A 16,979-nucleotide genomic window follows, 5' to 3' on the forward strand; every position below is an offset into this window, starting at 1 on the left:
TCCTCCTCCTCCTCCTCCTCCTCCTCCTCCTCCTCCTCCTCCTCCTCTTCCTCCTCCTCCTCCTTTTCCTTCTCCTCCTTCTCCTTAAAACATAAATAAAAAGCCTCCATGGGGAGGGGGGAAAAAAAGAAATCTAGTCGCGTGTGGCACTAGACTCCTGGTTTCAAATTGCTCAGTATCTTGCACAATAATGACTTAGAGCAAGTTGATGGGTCATAATACCTCTGGCTCTGGACTGTCATGCTCCTTGGATTTGAACCCATTCTGCTTCTCCATCTTGTTAAAGAATAGCCAGTTTTGCTTTATTCCCCCCCCCCCCCCCGCCTCCCATGTGTCAATTTATTAGCTGTCCAGGTAGGACTTGGGGATTTCTTTCAAATTTGAGTAGTCACAGTACTGGAGGAATTAGGAATTGCACTGAATCAATTTAACACTTTTATTACTGGTGGAGATGCATACTCACAGAGTTTAGATGTGCATTCAGTTTGTCCAGGCAACTAACATCTAGAAATGTGAATGTTTACCTTCTGTGAGGCACTACCTTAAATGAAAATTTGCAAGTTGATTCCTGTTAATGTTTTAAGATTATTTTGATGTCATGTGTAAATGAAAAAAATTGGCAGTATTCAGAGTACTTTGAGTGACAATCAAGAAGGCGTTATAGAAGCCTGTTCAGTTTACCCATTATTTGCTGTCATGAAAATAATCTTTCAGGCATTCAGTCTTGCTGATTTTTGGCAGTAGTTTAAAAACATTTTAAAGATATTTACTTATTTTATGTGTATGAATGTTTTGCCTGTGTGTGTGTGTGTGTGTGTGTGTGTGTGTGTGTGTACCTCATGCATACCTAGTGCCTCAGAGGCCAGAGAAGACATTGGATCCCCTAGAACTGCAGTTTTGAATTACATGAACTACCATGTGGTTGCTGGGCATTACACCTGGGTCTTCTGCAAGAGCAACAAATGTTCTAAACCATTCTCTAGCCCCTACACAGAAGTTTTATTTGCTTATTACTGTTTAGAAGGCAAGAAGTGAGACTAGTATCTAATAATGTTACAGTGAAGGTGTTTTTATTTTGCTTTTTAAAGGCTGGTTGATTAAGTCAATGCCCATGGCCAATTTTTACAAGTCTTTTTTTTTTTTTTTTTTTTTAATCTAAAGAAGTGTCACTGTTTTCCAGTCCAGCTTTGAACTCCAGGGTCAGGTGAGCTTCCTTAGTTTGGGGCCATGGTAATTGCACTGTCCTGCTTTTTATATTGAGATTTTCAGAATGTTTGTAAGAATGTTCAAGTGCAAAGGCCCACTTTTGTTTTTAGCACCTTGTACATTCACATTAGTTGTGTTGGTTGGTACTTTCCCACCTTCCATTAGTGGTTCTAGAAAGGGTGGACCAGTGGTTTCTCACCACACAAAAATCTGGTAAAGACACAGCTGGCATGTATTAAGCACATCTCAGCTCCTAGGTCCTGCTGTACACTTGCTCCAGTGCTTGGTACTGACTGTAAATCTCTGTACTCACTGCACTCTGCGTTTGCACAGACCAGGAGGAGAGCTGTCGGCCTGTTTCATCCTCCACCAGTGCTAAAGCTCTGAAGTTCCATACTGACTTGTGAAGGAAAAACAGATTTTTCTGTTGATTTCTTAGTAGTTTGTGAAGAATGGCTGCCTCGGTCCAGTGATATGGTTCAGCAGGTACCTATGTAAACCTGATGACATGAGTTCCATACCAGAGCCCAGGGTACAAGTAAAGAACCTATTCCCTGAAAGTAGTTCTTAAAATCCTCTTCCCATTCCTGCACACGCGCGTGCGCACACACACACACATACACACACGCACGCACGCACACATGTGCACACAAACAAATTGAAACTAAAATAAAAAAAACTAGATGAAGCTGTGAAAAGGAGGCATTAATGTGCTATTGAATACAATAATGTGCCCTAATACAGTTGAAAAGCATTTTTGTTTGATGTTTCTATAAGCTTTACAGGTGAAACAGCTTGGTATTGGCTCAAAGATACAAAATGTTGAGATACCCAGAGAATGAAGAGAAGAGGACCAGGAAGTGTGTGTGTGGAAGAGTGAGCCAGGGATGTGATTGTCTTCTTGTGGTCTTTCTGTTGTGATGGCCACCAGGGAATCTGGCAGACAGGGGAAATGGATACCAGTTTTGCAGTAAGCCCCTGAGGTATATCATGCTTTCCAATCAAGAATGTCTGTCTCTCCAGTCTGCCTTTCTAGGACTTTGAGACCAGAAGGAAGACTCATCCGTTTTCAGCTGCCTGTTTTCCTGAAGTGGCCTTTCCCGCTATCTGCCATTCCCTTTAACTGTTGGGAACAAAGAAGGCTGGAGAGATGGCTCAGGGGTTGAGAATACAGTATATTCTCCATGGGTTGTTAATTAGTGTCTCTCAGGTACATCTTTTTGTGGAGGAGACAGGCATGAAATGGCTAGAGACATGGTAGAACAGCTTAGGCAGAGCATGGGTCACCTAACAGCTAAGGCATGTGTCATGTTCAGCTGGAGACAGATGTGAAGAAACACCTAGAAATAGCAAGGAAATGGTGCTTGCTTAGTGGTAGGAGGCAGGGGAGAGAAAAGCTTTATTTACAGCCAGGTGCAAGGCTGGGGTAAGAGGTGAATTAAATCATATACAAGTAAGTTTGAGATGTTTTGGGAAATATCTAAGAATGGGGGATACCCTATTTACTTTAAGTAATGACACTTTGAAGTCAGTTGAGAGGCACGCACAATGTATTCCATTCTTGGTGTGGTGTCGTTGTGTTGGTTGAAAGTGGCTTTCGTTCTTAGCATGGTTGAGAATGATAAGTAGGAAGTGCTCCCCAGGCTCCTGTTTGGGCCTTTATCACATCATTGAAGAATAGCAGGGAGGAAAACTATCTGTGCATACTATGCTATTGGTTTGAACAATATTGAGATTAATTAACAATAGCACCTGAACTGTTGTAAGAAAAGGAATGGTTAAGCATTATAGCCAAGAAACCCTATGTTGACTATTTTGCTTCAAAATTAAAACTTGAATTTCAGGTACCAGTGATATCCCATTATACATTTTGGGAGGTATGCCTCTTAAAAATAGTTTTTGGACTTTAGACTTTATCAGAGTTGTAGAAGTGAAGCACACTGAGATGTTTGGAAAGGAATTGACAAAGCTTGGAGGTGTCTGGGCAGACAGGAGAAAGTTGGATGGCTTTGTCACCTTTATTCTGGGTAACTGTTTGTACAGAAACACAGCTCACACCCAAAGAAGGCAAGAGATACTTTGTTCTAGAGCCAAATAGGAGTTACCATGACCCCTGGAACAAATTAAATGCCATGTTCCAATGTGGTAATAGTCGTATGAAGTTTTTATAATAACAGAACAAAGACAGTTATAAATCTAGGCAGCTTTCAGATATATTGGTAGAAACATCAAATTGGGTAGGTTGTAGCAAAATGGAATGTTAGGTAATAATTAGTCAAATATTTGAATATAAATAGTGGTTTTCAAGACTTACTGATAAAGTTGATAAAGGATTATTTATTTTAAAATTTCAATTTCTTTAGGAGTCCTGATTATGTAAATTAAACAAAATTTTGATATGAAGTCCCTCATTTTTAATTGTTTAAGAACAAAGCAAACAATAAAACAAAAGACACATAGAAACAACAGTATTCAGAAAAGAATCAACAGTGTAAAACTGTAGCTCAGATGTGTCTAGAAGGCCGGGCAGGGTGAATGGCAGAAGACGTGTGTGTTGCTGTAGGAGGGGAGTCAGTCTCATGGTTTTGCTAAACAGTGTGCAAGATCCTTTTGACTCAGTCCTACATGGGGAGAATAAGGACACAGTAAAGTGTCCTCGGTAAAGTGATACTTTAAAATCTTCTGGAATCATTTTTAGGGAACTAAGCCTTTGGAAAGATTCATAAGACAGAGGGTAGGTCAGAACAGAAGATCTGGCCTTTTCTGACCGTCTGCTGTCTCCCAGCTCTCTGATCATGGTCTGGGACTTCTCTGAGCCTCAGTGAATTTAGCCTTGAAACTGGAGCAGACTAGAGAATGTTGTTCATTTTATCACCCTTGGAAGAGCAGTACCCAGTCTCTTTGCCTTAGTCTTTTAATGCATAAAACAAAGTTCAGCTTCTTATTGAGACATTTTTATATGCTATTTGTTGATGATTATTAATATTTAATATTTACCTTTTAGTTAAACAGCTGGTTTAGTTATTCCCAAACCAGTGTATACCCAGATCACCACACAGAGACAATGATTTATTTAATTAACTTAGAGCACAAGGCTGGGCAATAATTACTCCATCCTAAACCTTCAAGCTCGCATAGCTTCCTCCCATTCAGATTTCCCACATTATACTTACATTTTAGTCATATCTTAGGTCCTGTTCATTTCTCGTGATGTTTCCTGGTCATCTCCTCTCTGGCCTCTCCTCCCATTCACTTTCTCTTCCCCTGCTGACCAGGATGTTCTACCCTATTCTCTCCATTTGTTCTCAGCATCAGAGAACAAATGGTGGCATGTTTACACAAATTTGAGACAGGTGATGCTCAGGGTAACCATCACAATGCAATGCCTGGATTGAAACCAGAGAGTGGGGGATGGAAATCAGCATCTGAATGAACAAGGGTAGATTGTATGCGTTACACAAGGACATTGTACCAACAGCTGTTTATGAAATTTCAGTTTTTGTTGGCTTAGATTTTTTTTTTATTATTTGTGCACATATGTTCATGTGTGTGTGTGCATGTGTAGGTCAGAGGGCAACTTGTAGGGGTCAGTTCTTCATCTGTCAGTCCAGGGATCAAATTGAGGTTCTCAGGCTTGCCACCAGGTGAGTCATCACCCCACACACACAACATTTTCTTGTTAAATAGGAACATTCTGGGCTATGCAACAGAAGGCAGGAGATAGTTTTGTTTGAAGGTGTGGCTTCTGCCAGTCCCCCTCAGCTCCCTTTAAAAGAAGCCTTTCAGGCTCTCAGGCTGATCATTCAAACCCAGGAGATGAGTCAGTACATAGAATCTAGCTGCGGTGCTGGATGCTGGCATCCTAGGGCCAACATGGAAAAAGCACCAAAGTGCCTTGTCCTCCTCCTATGAAGAGATGGCTGTGGCTTACATTTCAGCATTCTCAAACGCCAGCATGAATTGTCATGGCTGAGGGCTGAAATGAGTTATGGGCATTGGTAGTGAATCTGTCTCAAGGGCTGAACTTCTTGGAAGATGTGCTTGTAAAGTAGTTGTTTATAACATAAGCTTGGGTTATGTGTGCTCGAGTGCATGTGTGCGTGTTTAATACTATCTGGGGGGAATGGTTCTTATCCAGAACAGTTCCTGGATGAGACCCTTTACTCCCAAGGATGATTGTTGTTGACTGACCCATTTCCAGAATTTTTCTTCTCTCTCTATTAAAGTCCATCTGTTCCTCTGTCTGCCCGTCTCCCGCCTCCACTCCTCCCTCCATCTCCCAGTTGTGTTGCGGGAGTGACTGAGGTACTTACTGATTCCAAGGAATTTACCAGTACAAGAAGTCCAGCTGGTCTCTCTGGAATCCTAGAGTTGCACATTTCTCCAACAGGTCTCCCTTCCTGTTCTTCTAATGCACATTGGGACTCAGCTATGGGGAATCCCACAGAACAAGGCCAAGGTCAGGGAGAGGCCTTTCCGCATTGGAAAGAGCTTTGGCAGTCTTAATTTTACCAGTGAAATATTTTGAAAGTAATGGTGGAAGGTATAAATGTTGTCTAGGAATGCTGTGAACATCTGTAGCTATTAAAAAAATCTTACTTAGTTGTATTAGGGCTTATGTGGCTGCCTGTCTACTCTCTTCCAGTGACATTTTCCTGTTTCCCAGTATCACACGTCTTGGGAAAATTTAGAAATCATTATGAACCATGTAAGAATAATTTTATGGAAATATTTAAAGTCAGATTGATAAAATGGCTCAGGCGGGATTCCTGGAACCTTGACTTGAGCCTTGAGAGCTCACTGGAAAGGAGAGAACCAACTCCTTTGTTGGTGTTATTGTTGTTATTGTTTCTTTTTGTTTTTGAGACAGGGTATCTCTGTAGCCTTGGATGTCCTGGATTCATTTTTTAGCCTCAACTCATAGAGATCCACCTGCTCCTGCCTGCCAGAGTGTTGGGATTATAGGCCTGTGCCACCATGCCCGGCTGAGAACCAACTCCTAAAGCTTGTTTTTTGCCCTCCACAAATGTACCCTTGCATAGACACACATATTATGTAAACACTAATAATAAAATATAGAATTGAACATATTATGAACAATTAGCATTTCTGATTTGTGTATCTCTTCACTTGCATTTGATAACATCTATGATATACTCTCCATAATACAGTGCTAGGTAGATCTTTATGTTATAATGCCTAGCATTATCTCTCATAGGACTTGCAACTTCATGTGTAGGAGATGGAAGGTTACAACAGATATTTCAGAGAAAGAAATTAGAGTACTTGAAACATAAAAACCAGTTTTGTGAACATGAACGTTCCTGGTATGATTTCCAGTGTGTAATTGGAGCATCAGCCCAAGGCTGTCTCCAGGCCTTGCATGCAGGGCAGAGTGCAGCAGCTTCCCAGGCTCTAGAGCACTTCAGAGTCACAGTCCCTGTGGTTCTGTCCATGCCACAGTGTTAAGGCAGAGGTGGTGCTTCTCTCTCAGCTTTTGAGTTCTTAAGCCCAGTTGGCTCTGTTTCCTAGTGCGCATCTGACCTTGTCCTTGCTGCATGTCCTGCTGAGGTGAGCACCCTTGGGTTGCTTAAGTGCCTCTTCAGAGCTGGCCAGACAGACAGGGGAGTGCTGTGCCTTCCACTCCCTTCACTGTGGCACACTTTTTACTTTATTGACTAGTGGGAGAGGAACCTTTCCTTAACTTGTGCTAAAGAATGTATTCACTTCTTTCTTTGTATCTAAATGCACACTAAAATAGTTCATGTTGTGTTTCCTTTTATGCCTCTTTTTAAAACAATCTCCATAGGAGCATGTCTGTTTTGTACTCTTCTGTGGCCTTTTTATCGGGTCCTTATCATACTTCCTTTGTAATTGAATTTTGGAGAGACACTGAGTTTTTCTGGTTCCTTATCATTAGTCTTGAAATGAGATGAATATAGCTTTCTGTTCATTCTTGGTGTATTTCTCTCTAGTTCTCAGCACTGCTTACTTTGCAGTCTAATAATGAAAGAAGCCATCCCTTTGCTCCTCTTCCAACAGGATAATAATTAGAATAACAAGGACATCCTCCCCCCCTTCTTTCCCTCTTACAGCTAGTAGTTCACCACCCTCCAGAGTTAGAGAGACATAGAAGCTCAGTGATGTTCAGGTCTCTAGAGCTGCGGTTCTCAACCTTCCTTAGGCTGCTACCCTTCGGTACAGCTCCTCATTTGTGGTGACCCCTAACCATAAGATTATTTCATTGGTACTTCACAACTGCAGTTTTGCTATTGTTACAAGTTGTAATGTAAATATCTGTATGTGACACTTCCTGACACCCGTGGGCATTAGCTAGTAAGGACCCAGGGTGATATAGGTTTATCAGTCAGTCATGCAGTATGCTTGGTGGTGCTCTTTTCGTTTCTGCTCAAAGTAAACTGTTCACCTGGGATGTGCTGTTTTTGTCTAGTTCGCTGTTTAGAGTCTTGATACTGTGACTCAGCTACTCAGCATTTGGGATTAGTGTGGTCTAGTGGGATTTAGGAAAGTTGTCAACTCCTTTGCTTCCTAAACCAGTGAACCTGTGTGGTTTTAGGCAGCAAAGACGTCATTGCTCCTGTCAACTTTTAGATACCTGTGCAGTTCCTATAGCTTCACCTTTTCTGTATGTTTCATTCCTCTAAACTACTGTTTTGTTATCTTTTGATCTTGAAGGGATAGTATATTATATCTTTGTTTCACCAAGAAAACTATCAAAGCTATAGTATTTCTTAGGCATTGTGAGCTGCATTACTAATTTAATAATTTAAGAGGTGAGGAGCAATTTGAACAATAGGGATGTATTCACTCATTTAATAAGTAATAGACATTTATACATGAATCCAGATATTTTTCTGTTTTACTGTAAGCTCACGTTTGTGGAAATTCTCTATTGACATTGAGGTGAAGAAGTTTTTTGCTTTTTTTTGTGTGTGTGTGTGTGTGTGTGTGTGTGTGTGTGTGTGTGTGTGAGAGAGAGAGAGAGAGAGAGAGAGAGAGATGGTCTGAGTAGTTCAGGCTGGCCTCAAACTCATTATGTAGCCAAAATGACCGTGAACTAAATGGTGGAGTGATAGGTGTCCAACGACATTTGTGGCTGGAACCTAAACCTGACCGTGTTGATTTTGTTGGTTTTGACAGGGTCTGTGTGCCCAGGCTGAACTCCTGATCCTCCTGCTTCTACCTCCCAAATGCTGAGAGGTGGCTAATAATGAATTTGACTCACAGCAGGCACACTTTAATTTAGAAACTTTGCTGTAGTTAAATTTGAGCAGGCAAATTTTGAAACATTTGCTAACCTTGCTGTATCCCTGCACGGTGGTTTACTTTTATTTTTAAGGAAAGGTCCACCTGCATCATGCACCATGAGATTTACCCAGCTGAAGGCAGGAACTGGCTGCTTAGGCAACTTTATATGGGTATGTGGTCTTGAAAACTTGCCTAGTTTTACACAGTTTAAGGTCATACTATGCAACTTTTTGGATCAGGTTTCCCCAAGTAACTTGAATAACAGTGGGAAGTGAAAGCAAGCACAGGTTAAGCCCAGGAGGCCTCTCCTGTTGCCCAGCCAGGCTGCTTCTTTAAGATCTTCCTGCAGGGGGAGCCACTCCCACCTCATCCTCTGGTGTCCAACAAGCACTCCTGTGTGTGTGCGCGCGCGAGCATGAGCGCTGCTGCACTGAGCGAGGGCAAGGGTGAGCTGGGGCATGTGCATGTTTGTGTCAACTCAGGCACACTGTCCACTGTTTCAAAGGCTTTCTTCTACACATTATAGGGTTGTCAGGGATTGCCATACTGAGGAAAATAATCTATAAATTTTGTTTTGTTTTTGTAAAATCAACAATGGGGAAAGATCATTTGAAACTGATTTTTATATATAGCTACCTTAAAAATTGTCCCTCTAGGGGATCCAGTTGGCATTTTTCCTCAGGAATTCATTTAATAGCATCTTTTCCATTTTATTTGTGAGTTTGGGGTTGAGCTACATCCAATTGAAATCTCAATTAATAAATCAGCTCTGGTAAGATTTCCATTTTTCCTCAGTTCTAAATGTGACATCCGGGTTCTCCACACACAATGGAAATTCATTGTTTTCTTTTTTCTTTAAGTACACAGATGCATTTTCTTGCACTTGGCACAGACGGCTATTCTTTAGATTATGTTGCTCCCTTTAAAGTAAATGTTTGTTTTGTTTGCACTTTTCCTATGGGAGAAGCCACATTTTCCACTGTATTTTCAAAGGCATCAGTGAATCAAATGAATTTATTGTTAGAAACCAGTCAAAATACATTTTGTCATTTTTCAGATTTTCTTTTACATATTAAAAAAAGCCTAATTATGTGTTAGTGGCATTACTTGGAAGATGTTTGCTTAGTCCCAATGTCTATGCTAAAGGCCTTTTCTAAGATTAATGCTTTATTCACATTAGGCAACCGTTGGTGTTAGCTTTAAAAAGAAATATTTTGTTTGGAAACTGAATGAACTTAAATTAGGTTTAACAGTTCACAAAGTTAGCTTTGTAATTTGTGAGGTGTGCTTTAGTTTTCTGTTAGTGGAATATCAGTCTGTCCTTGCCGCCTTCTGGAAGTGGTGTGAAAGGCCTTCTTCACCAGTATAGCAGCAGCCAGCCACCTCTTCCTCACTCCTGTGGTTGATCCCGCACCTGTGCTGTGATGACACTCAATTTCAAGAACTACATATTTTCTAGTTGTATAGAGGAATAGCAAGATGAGCAAATGGGCCCTGGTCTGCAGAACTAGGGGGGCTGCTAGACAGCTACTGGAAGAGTTTTGCTAAGGACAGCTCCCCATACCACCCCCATCGTGCCATGGGTGACTGTGGAGTAATCTGATGTGGGTTGAACCCCAGAGGAAGGAAGGGAGCTAGGTTTGAGGACAGAGCCTTTTTAATAGGGCATTTCCAGTACTAGAATGTCAGTGCCGTGGCAGCTACAGACTGCAGAGGACTGAAGGGCAAGGGAGTGAAAAAACTGATAGCCACAGGAGTGAAGCAGATCATGGTGTTCAGAGGCTGGAGGATTGCACGTTAGAAGCCACCTGGGCTGCAGGTAGAGGAAGAACATGCCTCCAGAAAACAAAAGGAAATTAATGGGCAGGTGTACAGGACACGTATTACAGCTCGATTTGCCTGCCTTGGTTTAAGCTCATGGTCCTGTGATTAAAGTACACCTGTAATGTTTGTAAATGCTATGCAAGTATTATCTGTGTTTTACAAAATTAAATTTTCCTTTTGTGTGATTTTTCTTTTGATTAAATACATCTATAGCGTTGGTGAGGAAAATTCTCACTGACTCTAAGAAAGGAAAAGAGCCTTGGAAAGAAGGAAACTAACTGAGTTGGTTCAGTATTTTCCCCAAGTAATGTGTGGCAATTCATGTGTATGGATAGGTACACAAGATGTGATGTGTATGTGGCTAGAACATCATTGTTAGTTCATTGATGCTCATTTAAGGTGACAGCATTGTTTCTGATACTTGATAAAGGACTCTGGTCTGCAGTGCAGCTGGCTCTGATGGAAGAGTCATTTATAATATGGACCATATGTCTGCAGAGAGAGGTGGGGAGTGTGCATGATTCTCCTTTCTGTCATTCCATTGTCTAGTGCATCTCAGTACTGGACTTTGAGTTGTGCCTTCACTTGTTAAGTGGATTTTGGATTATAGTCTCTTCTGTTTAACTGTTTTATAAGAAGATTCTGACAAAGAAACTGCATATTGAAACAAGAACAGGGCAGGCTGGTAGGGTTGATTCTTAGAAACTAATATCCATCTGCTCAATCTAATCCGTTTAGATGTTTGAAGCTAAAGATCATCAAAGAAGGACTGTTACAGGTACATGCCTGTTGGTTTAGGTTTTTTTTTTTTTTTTTTTTTTTTTTTTTTTTTTTTTTTTTTTTTTTTCTGGATGTCCTGGTACTCACTATATTAACCAGCTGGTCTTGAACTCACAGAGATCCCTCTGTCTCTGCTTCTCTAATGATAAAGGCATGTACCAGCACTCACGGGTAAACCCTCCCTCTTTTTTCTCTCCTTTCCTCCTTTTTTTTTTTCCCTTTTTGTTTTTGTGTTTTTTTGACACAAGGTTCTATCTCTAACCCTGGCTCTCCTGGAATGGGCTGTGCTGACGAGGCTGGCCTCAAACTGAAGAGATCCATCTGCTTCAGTAAAAGCATGCATCACCAGTGCCTGGCTGAAAATAGTTCTTAATGATGACAAGAAAAGATGTTGATTAAGAAGACACATAAAAATGTCACAATGTTAACACAATAGTTAGAAAATATGCATGCAATTTATTTAATGTCTTTTCTGTGTATTTAGCAATGTATGTTAATTGTATATAGATAAATAGAAAACATGTATGGCAAAGAAGAACTTTTTTTTTTCTAATAAGAACACTACTAATAGATAACTTTAGCTCAGAATTCATAAAAACTGGGCAGCAGTTAAGAATCCCTCCATTCCCACCGCTCACAATGGTGACTCAGAGGCAGCTTCCTGTAACCTCAGTTCCAAGGGATGCAGTGCCCTCTTCTGGTCTCTGCAGGCACCTACACATACATGACAGGTACATATACAGAGTCATACATACACAAATAAAAAATTTAAAAATCCCCTTTAGACGTTCATATTTTATGTAAAATAAGTGATGTTCACTGTGCGTAACCTTACACTAGCCAGAGTCTGGTGGCATCTGTTTTTTGGAACTCAGTCGTGCTGTCTATAGAATGTTTCTCTGCATGTCTTAGCTCCTCATACCTAAAAGCCAGTGCTTTACACATAACATATCTTAAAGAACCGGAGGCCAGTGCAGGGATGTATGTTGACGTGACCTTCTGTAACTCAGTATGTGGTCTCTAAAGTTAACTTGAGTTCCTGGGTCTCCAGTGAGTGTAGCCATGGTGCCAGGATATCTGGGTGCTCAGTGAGGAATAAAACCAGAAGAACAAACCTGAGGGACTTGTGAGTTTTGTAGATATTCAGATACTGCATAGTGATCTTTATTCTTGACTTGCTTATACTCACTTTTCTCATGCTGTAGGATATATTCCTAGCATAACACTGTGGCTACCCTCTTTTGGTGCCCTCAGCTTGGTGCTACCTTTTAATGTGCTTTGCACTGATGGTTGGTGTTTGTTCTGACATTGCCTCTTAGGTGTTGCATGTGAAACATAACATTTTCTTCCTTTATTCTTTCATCTATTATATACCAACTGCAGGCTTTCCTCCCTCCTCCCTTCCCAGTCCCCCTTCCTAACCTCCCTCCCCTTGCCCCCAATCATTCCTCCCCCATTTCTCTTCAGAAAAGGTTAGGCTTCCCAGAGATATCAACCAAACATGGCATATCAAATTGCATTAAGACTAGGCACTTCCACTCATACTGGACCAGGCAACTCAGTAGGGGAAAAAAGGGTTCTAAGAGTGGGCAAAAAAGTCAGAGACAGTTCCTGCTTCCACTGTTAGGAGTCCTACAAGAAGAACAAGAACAAGTGTAACATATATGCCTAGGTTAGACCCATGCAAGCTTCCTGGTTATTCATTCAGTCTCTCTGAGCTCCTACAAGCCCAAGTTAGTTGATTCTTGGGTTTTCTTTTGGTGTCCTTGACCCCTCTGACTCCTATAATTCGTCCTCCCCCTCTTCAGTACGATTTTTCCAACTCTATCTAATGTTTGCCTGTGGGTCTCTGCATCTGTTTCCACCAGTTACTGAGTGTAACCTCTCTGATGACAGTTGGACTAGGTACCAATCTATGTATATAGCAAAATATCATTAGGAATCATTTCATTGACTTTTTGATGTGCAAGGGGTAGTGGTGTTTGGTTCTATCCTAGGTCCTTGGGATACTAACCTCTGGGTCCTAGCCCTCCAGGCATTGTAAAGTGTGGGCTCCCTCCTGTGGCATGGGTCTCATGATGGACCAGCCATTGGCTGGCGATTTCCACAATTTTTGCACCACCTTTACCCCAGCACATCTTGTAGGCAGAGGTTTTGTGGCTGGGTTGGTGTCCAGAAGATGGAAAGTTCTTTTATGCTCATGGATCAAAATATATAGAATGCAAGTTCACGTCATTTTAATGGTTTGTTGGTCATATCTGACGAATAGCCTGTTGAACTTTAATGCAGTTTTACTCGCTGGGATTGGGCTGAATTGGTGGGCCTCATGCATGACCTTCCTTGGGTGGTGGTAATTACATTAGCCCCCCACCCCCATGAGTGTAGGCATGCAGTGTTTGCTGCTGTTAGTGACACAGCTGCCTGGGGAGAGTGTCATTGGTGGGATGCTGAGGCCTTGTGTGAGTATTTTGAACATGCAAAGTTTGGTGTGGGAAATCTTAAATTGAATTTGGGAACACTGAAACTTTTCCTTTTTCTCTTCCTTAGCAGCTTGTGATTGGTGGTCGGATATCCAGGTGCACACCCTCACATCAATGCACTGCCAATGGTAAGGTGCCTCTCCTTTTTATCCTGTTCCAGGCAGTGCTCTTACAGCTGTGTTTATTCTTGTTTTTTAGAGACTTGAGAATTAAAATTTCCTTAACAATCTGAGAAAACTCCGTGTAAGAGTTTAAAATTATTAGCAAAAGGAACCCTTACTTTGAAGATTCTCATTTTTGTAATTTTTAATGGTCACCAAGTATCTTTTTTATTGTTGTCATGAGTGACCATGACCAAGGCAACTGATAGAAGAAAGCTGACAGTTTTACAGGGTTAGAGTCCATGGCATAAAAGCATGGCAGTAGGCAGGCTGGCATGGTGTGATAGCTGAGAGCTTACATGTTGAGACCACAACCGTAAGGCAGAGAGAGAGAAAGCTAACTGGGGCCATTCTCATTCAGACAACCACATCAAGATTTAAAAAAAAAAAAGAAATGTGATATAAGTATGATCTTTTGTGACATGTACTACATTTTTTGAGTAGGAATTTCTTTTCTTGCCATTAAAAATTTAGTATTAGTAGTAATAGTTCGTTTATTTTTGCTCATCATTCTAATGGATTTTAGGGTACTGTGCTTATGCTGATGTTCCTTGTTAGTATGCAATTAAGTGTATAAGATTTTACAGTTTTATTTAGTTGCTAACTTTAGGGGAGAGGCATATTTAACTCTTTAGAAAGATTTTAGGTTTGGATGATACATCTCAGCTGTCATGCATACAATAGTAATTATACTTCCTGAATATACTAGGGCTCTCTGATTTTTGACAGTGTTTAATGACTTGTAAAAATTCAATTGTAGAGTTGTGTTAAATTCCTAAGACTTACAGTTTTAGGCTATAGGCTAAGTGATCTCACAAACTAGAATTCAGAATGGTTTTCTTCAACTTTCATTTTGTGTGTTTTGGGGATAAGGAAATAGTAGAGTGAATGTTTTTCCTGGTCTTTGACACCAAACCCAGGACTTTGTGCATGCCGCTGTTCAGTTTACAGTGGGCAGTCTCAGTGGGCAGCTGAGCAGCAGTCTTTTCTATGTAAATGTTGCCTGATTATTGTGGTCATTGCCTCACCATTTTTATTCCTAAGTATTTTAGTATTAGACATGGCAGACTGCTATATAATTACAGTAGCATCCTTTTGCTTTAAACTGTGAGAAGGAAAGTAAGTATTCTTTATTCATATTTGAAACCACATAACAGGTGCTAACACCATTGTTAATGCAGGTGTCAGCAGTGGTTGAGTGTTCATAACAGACTGTCTAGATCTGCAGTGCCGTCATTTCCTTTTCTCTGAGTTTCAGTAATTTAGGGTTCTTCTGTAAGTGATGTTCTAACAATGCTTGTCTCTTTCAGATCGTCTTCTTTCTGTTTCTGTATATGGTGCCTTGAGGTCCATTCATGTTGTAGCCAATGGTGCTCTTTCCTCTTTCCTTTTTCTTTTTTTGAGACAGGGTCTCATTTGCCTAGTTGACCTGGTGCTTGCAAGGCAAAGGAGGATGGAGATCCACCTGCTCTGTCTCCTGAGTGCTGGGATTAAAGGCTATCTTTTCCTTTTCAAAGGCTTAATAACATACCATGTTATACATGTTTTCTTTCTCTGATTATTGTTTTGCATTGTGGGCATTTGGATTACTTCTCTTTTGGTTCGTTCCATGGTAGAGTTAGCTGAGATCCTGACTTCAGATTTTAAAAAGTTCTTTTTGAAACTTCAGAGCAGGCTGTTTTTGGAGCAGGAACATGTAGGTATTTTAGTTGTACTGTTTTGAGAATTTCCATATTGTGGTCCAGATTTTGTTGATATCTAATAGGTGTGAGGGGATAGCAGTTTTAATAATCATTTAAATTTCTTTAACTTCTTAATTATGTTTTCATAGAACAGTAACAAGATGCCTAGATGCTGGGCACAGTTTAAGTAATTATCCCTTTCCTGGACTCTGTTATTAACTTTATCTATTTAGGGAAATGTACATCTTTTCTTTGTATTTTCTGCAAACCAACAGCTAGGTCTAAAGGTTTAATCTAGTTTTGGTCTCACCCTTGTTTCTGAGTGCTAGGGAGACAGGGCTATCTGTCGACATTACTAGTACGTCCCCAAAGGATCATCTGATAGCTGAGGATGCTCATTGGTAATCATGGCCTAGACTCTAAATTCATTATTCAGTGAGTATTCACAACATTGCTGTCTCTGCAGGTCCTTGGTGTCCTGGCTTGTAAGGGGAGGCATGCACATTGGGCTCTTTCCTTTCCTTATTGGTTTTCAAGTACTGACTTGTTTCCCGCGTTCTAGAAGGTAGGGTTTGTTTAAGTGTTATTGTGTGCTTGTAGATTTGAACATTTACATATTTATTACTTTGTGGTTTTATTATTGATGCCATATTTTCTTGGTTAAAGGAGCTTTTTCAAGTTGACTTTCCAATCTTTAAAGTGACCATAGTAGACATTGATAGGTTCCCAAGCCATCATAACAAGATATTTTTCACATTGTCTTCTGCACGTCCTTACTCTTCAAATCTGCTGTGTCTCTGCATGCTGATGTTTTTAGTATGAAGCAGTATTGAGGCCACAGTATTGGGCTCAGGATGTGGATTGATTTTGGGTGTATGTGTGTGATATGGTATTTCTGTTACAAATTTAGCATTTTATTTTAAAAACACAACTCCTTTACCAGTATTTTTATGATGAAAAAAAAAAAAAACTGTTAGTGGTGTTTACCTAAGCTTAATTATTTTGTATACTTATGCATATAATATACATAATAAATTAGGAAATATTTAAAAATAAAGAATATAAAGAAGAAAACACCAATTTGTTAACTATTAATCATAGCCAATGTTAAGTGTAATAATTGCTGTATTGGCTATATATATTAACAATACAGCACATAATTACTGTTAACAATCATAATATTTTATCCAGCATTTAAGTATATTTAATAGGGAATAATAAAATAATTCTTTAATAAAATGACATGTAATTAAATATATTAGACATAGAATTTGTTTTTTTGAGACAGTCTGTGTGTGTGTGTGTGTGTGTGTGTGTGTGTGTTTGTATGTATGTATGCATGCATGCATGTATGTATGTGTGTGGCTCAGGCTGGTCTTACGTTCAGTTTTTCTTTCTCAGCCTTTTAAATGCCCTGCACCTCCTGGCTGCTGATGTTCTCTTCTGCACAGCTGGGCCACTGCTACTCTGTGATTGGGAAACAGATGAGTGCTTTGTTTAGTTTTCTCTTACCCCATGCCCCACTGATTTACCATTGTGTTAATGTGTTTTGAAATTGTTGTGTGTGTGAGTGTGGG

General features: G+C 40.3%; 1 protein-coding gene across 5 annotated transcripts in view; it reads left to right on the forward strand.

The window, feature by feature from the left end:
- The window catches only part of Tbl1xr1 (TBL1X/Y related 1), a 151,371-nt gene that overhangs the window by 56,574 nt on the left and 77,818 nt on the right, over nt 1-16,979 (forward strand). For 3 of the 5 annotated variants that reach the window (XM_055625971.1, XM_055625970.1, XM_055625973.1), the window contains one exon: nt 13,627-13,687. The gene's annotated coding sequence lies outside the window, so the exon portion shown is untranslated. The remainder of the gene's footprint in view (nt 1-13,626; nt 13,688-16,979) is intronic. The other 2 variants (XM_055625974.1, XM_055625972.1) reach the window with 1 other exon arrangement.

This window comes from Psammomys obesus, unplaced genomic scaffold (assembly GCF_907164565.1).
Source record: "Psammomys obesus unplaced genomic scaffold, mPsaObe1.curated_primary_1811, whole genome shotgun sequence".
In the NCBI taxonomy this organism is placed as follows: domain Eukaryota; kingdom Metazoa; phylum Chordata; class Mammalia; order Rodentia; family Muridae; genus Psammomys; species Psammomys obesus.